This window comes from Lepidothrix coronata, unplaced genomic scaffold (assembly GCF_001604755.1).
Source record: "Lepidothrix coronata isolate B3197 unplaced genomic scaffold, Lepidothrix_coronata-1.0 Scaffold290, whole genome shotgun sequence".
Taxonomy (NCBI): Eukaryota; Metazoa; Chordata; class Aves; order Passeriformes; family Pipridae; genus Lepidothrix; species Lepidothrix coronata.
Genome location: NW_016690470.1, coordinates 199,680 through 204,191, shown reverse-complemented (window position 1 = coordinate 204,191; position 4,512 = coordinate 199,680). Strand labels below are relative to the sequence as shown.

General features: G+C 54.6%; 1 protein-coding gene across 2 annotated transcripts in view; it reads left to right on the top strand.

The window, feature by feature from the left end:
* The first annotated feature begins 1,608 nt into the window (after nt 1-1,608).
* Nucleotides 1,609-4,512, top strand: part of ELAVL1 (ELAV like RNA binding protein 1) — a 45,681-nt gene continuing 42,777 nt past the window's right edge. The window contains exon 1 of one of the 2 annotated variants that reach the window (XM_017837018.1): nt 1,609-1,699. The gene's annotated coding sequence lies outside the window, so the exon portion shown is untranslated. The remainder of the gene's footprint in view (nt 1,700-4,512) is intronic. The other variant, XM_017837017.1, reaches the window with a different exon arrangement.

The window sequence follows — 4,512 nt, the reverse complement described above, 5'->3', positions numbered from 1 at the left end:
AATATTGTGATATTGGGCCTGGCAGGATGAGCAAATAACAGATGCAGAAATGTCTTTAATGTTTTATGAGGCCTTGAAGGATATTTCCAGACCTGTCAGGCTTGGAGTTTCCATGTGAGGATTCCCCATCTGGCACTGAGAGCTATGATAGAGAGGAAAAGAAAATGGCAATGTTTTTAATATGACTCTTAATCGTTAACGTCCTCAGTGGGCTCTTCATGATGCAGGATCTCTGTCACACTGTGCCCTTTGGATGTGGCAGAGGCTGGGCTGTTCCTGGACAGCATGTGTGGAAGATCAGGATGGTCCAGTATAGTGGGCCCACTTAAACAAATTTCTGGAACAAATTTCTAGGCAGAAAAAACAGAAACCATCAGTGCAGCCATGTTGGGAATTTACTACACAAGGTCTTGCCAGAGGCCATGTCAGGATAGGCAGAGAAAAGATATTTGCATTTTCATTGTGTGATTTCCCACGTGTTTCAGTGTAATTACGAGGTACAGAATATTTCCATACACATCTGCAGGGAAATGCCAAAGAACACATGCTCCTGTTCTGCTGCTTTATTGCAAGTCCCATTCTTCAGGTGAGACTACACAGACTAGAGAAAATGGGCAGAGAAGGAGAAATTTGATTTTCAGGTATATTACTCAACTAAGTCAAATCATGAGTTGTCTGTGAATGAAAAGAGACATGACATATTGTAATGCAGCAATATTCTGTTGTTTTTTTTTTTTTTCCACACAGTTGCATACCTTGATATAGGATTTACAGACCTGAAGCTTCATGTCACACACCAAGGGTGCTGCTCTGTATTGCAGAGCCATTACTCTGGTAATGACAAAAAGACATTTGTTTCCTGCAGAACAGTGAGGTTTTACATTCACGGATAACTCCTGTGCAGTGCAATAGGTGCAGATACAAAGGAATGCCCTTGCCTACAAAAAGTAGCAACGGAAGAGGGAAAACTCTTGGGCAGCCGGTTCCTTGCAGGTCGCTGCAGGATTTCTCAGAGCACAGGGAAGTGCTGGCCACCAGTTTCTTTGGCAGATCGGTCGCATCTCATTTACACAGGAACCGTTTAATCTCTGAACCAGTCACGGCATTCCCGTGGGTTGTTGCTCCGGCTGGCGCTGGCCCCGGGCACGGGAAGGCTCCGGGTACCGGGAGCGCTGGGCACAGCGGGCTACCGTGCTCCACCGTCCACCCAAGCCCGGCTTCAGACACCGGGCAGCGCTCTGTCCCTCTCCAGGAGCCCTGCCTGGCGCTCCGCAGCCACGTTCTCCTCGGGGCTCCTTCCCACGGCGCCCGCGGGACCCGCGGCCGGGGCGCACCGGCCCTTCCCGAGGCCCCGAGCCGGCCCGGGGGGATCGCTCTGGTCCTGCCGCCAGCCACCTCCAGCCCGCGCTGCCGCCTCTGCGGGGGCTGCCCCGGGCCCGCGCTGCCCTCGCCCTCCATCCCCGCCATCGCCCCCGGCCCGGCCCCGCTCCCCCCGCCCCCCCGGACCGCGCTGCAGGCCCCGCCCCCGGCCGCCCTTTGATCGGCGTGCGGCGGGGCCAATGGCGCGTGGGGCACGTGCGCGCGGCGGCCAATGGGTGTCGGCGGGCGGCGCGGGGGCGGGGCCGCGGCGCTGGAGCGGCTCGTTGTGCGCTGCGGACCGATCGCCTCCCGCTCCCGGGCCCGGCCGCCGCCGCCGCAGGTGAGGCCGCGCGCGGGGCCGCGGGGGCCGCGCCCGCCCCGCCCCACCCCGGCGGTGCCCGCGGTGCCGGCGCGGGCGGGGGTGGGCGGCGGGGCCCGCGGCGGCCGGGGCCGAGGCCTGGGCCTGGCGGGGCGGCCCGGGCCTGTGGGGGGAGGGGCCGCGGGCAGCGCGGGCCCGGGGCGGCGGGAGCGCGGCGGGGCCGCGGCCTGCGGGGGCCGCGGGGCCCGGATGGGGCGCGGGCGGGGAGCGGGGCCCGAGGCCGCCGCGCTGGCGGCGGGAAGGCCGCGGGTCGCGGGGCCGCGATGCGCTGCGGGTCCGCGCCGTGTCTCGGGGCCTTTCTCAGTCCGGTTTGTGGCCTCGTCTTGCGTGTTTATTTTTCTCGTGTCTGCGCCGGCACAGCTTTTAAATCTCCCACGTTGTCCGGGTCTGGCGCGGCCTCGCTGAGCGGCGGTGCCCGAGGGTCGGTGCCCGCGCGGGCAGTGCCGCCGGGGTCGGTGCTGGCGGCGGGTCCGCGGTGCTGTGCCGGGCGCTCGGCAGGGCAGGAGTCACGGCTGGAGTGGCACCCGCTCTTCTGGGTGCTCGTGGGGCCGCTCGGAGCAGAGCGCTGGCTCTGTGTGTGGGGTGGGAGGGACAGGACGGTGCCGGGATCCCCGCACCGGAGCACACGTGTGGGCCGGGGGAGGCCGGAGCTGCTGCCGTGCTCGGCACTGCCGGGAGAGCTGAGCCTGAGCTGGGCACGGGGCTGTGTCCGAGACCCGCTGCGGGTTTGCTGCGTGAGGATTTGCGTTGGGATCCTGTGATCCACTTAATGAGGCATCTGTGGAAAACAAAAGAGAAAAGAGATGGGGAGCGGTAGAATTTCATTCCTTGTATTAATTACTGTTGTTGTTGGCGTTCGATCACTTTTTGAAATGCTCCGTATTTCTGTTCATTTTACTCCTTGAATGTGGCTGGTGACTGCTCATATTGCTCAGCTCTCACCTCTTTACCAGCTCCTGTTTCCCTGTATTCTTGTGTTAACCACTTTTCTTTCCCGAGCAGTGTGAACAGTTCTCTGAGTTGTGTATCCCCCATTACAGCTGGGACAATCCATATGTTCCATAGGCATTATTAAACCGTTAGGGTTGATGGGATTTCTTGGATTCCTATTGACTCGTGGGTTGTGTCAGTGTGTGTGATGGATAAGAAAGTCAAGAGTCCTGATCCTGTAAGTCTGTGCAGTATGAGATGTTACCGCGAATGCCTTGGTTTTTGTTGTGAAACAGTAGCTCTGTGTATAGTGATCCTGATGCTCCTGGTGGGTTCCATGATTCAGAGCACTCAGGAGTCTGGAGTTACAGCTGTGATTGCAGTGAGCTCTCCCCAGGCTTGACAGGAACGTCTTAAGCTGGTGTGATTGTTAAATGTGTTGTACAATGAGTTCATAGCCCTGCTGTGGGTGGTTCTGCAGGACCAGATGAACATGGATACGCTGCTTTCCTAGGGGAGTTGTCTTGTGCAGTGCCACATTTGTGGGAGCAGCAGCAGTAAGCACAGCCTGAATGGAAATGTGAGTGTTGTGTGTAGCATCTTACTCAATCATGTTTGTTGAACGTTGGTACTGAAATGAACTTAATGTGAAATGTGCTGTATGCTCTGAATTAAAGCACTTCGTTTTCTTTCAGGTTCTTACATGTTCTGTCACTTTTCTTTTCCTGGGAAAAGCCCTCCTTGTCTTGACCTGAGACATGTAGTTTTACTTTCAGAATCCATCTCTTTAAGCTGTTGTACCAGCCTACTTTCTTTCCTGGAGCTGTGGTCTCAGAGCCCTCTGAATTGATTACAGCCCGGTGTTATTGGCTGCCACACCGACTACACGTGAAGCCTGTGAGGTGGTAGAGTTTTAGTTACAGAAAGCTCAAACTTGCTGTGTTTGCAGACTTCAAAAAGAAGTTTAGAGAAGCTGTTCTTTCTGCTCTTCCAAGTACTTTAGAAGCAGCCAGGAAGGCAGCTGCAGGAGAGTCCTGCCAATTTAAGTGTTTAGGGAGAGCGACAGAGTTCAGCAAATGAGAGGTGATAAATTTTGCCTTGTGCTGGAAAGGATCAGGGCACTTCTCCTGTTTGATGTGCCATTCTGTGATCAGGCACCTGAAAGCTTCAAACCGCTGGCCTAAATGATCCATTTGATTATACAACCTCGTTGTATGTAGGTGATGTATGCAAAAATAGATTTTAATCTTTTTCTGAGGGAATAGGGTGGCAAATAAACTGCGGAGAAGGCAGAGACATTCTTCATGTGCATGGGTTTGCTGCCTTTGGGTTTTTGTTTTGTTTGTTTTGTTTTTAATATTAGTAGCAGTGGCATGGTAAGTATGAAGGTACAATTTTCCTATCTCCCACTGCTTCCATGGTCTCCATGTAGGAGCACAGCAGCAAGTCCTTGTGTCTCATGAGGCCCTCAGAGATGGATTTGCAGCTACTGGAAATCCTACTGCTACTTTTGTGCTGCTGAACAAGTTGGATGCTGTCCCTGCCTCCTGTTACTCACTTGTCATCAAAGTGAAAGTACCAGCTGCTAATCCAGGGATGGATCAATGTGTGGGGCAGCTGTTGTCTGGAATCTGCAAGTTCTTAGGTCCACTTCTTCTCACCTCCTGCAAGTGCCCTGTCCCTAGGAAAGGAGTCATTCCCTCGCAGCACAGTTTTTTGTCTCCAAAAAATGTCTTTTCTGCAGGTGAAAAAATTGCCATGGGCAATTTCTGGACAATCTCACACTGTTTAGAGAAAGGGAGATAATAACTTTTTTTTTTTTTTAAATCTGTCTGTCATAAACC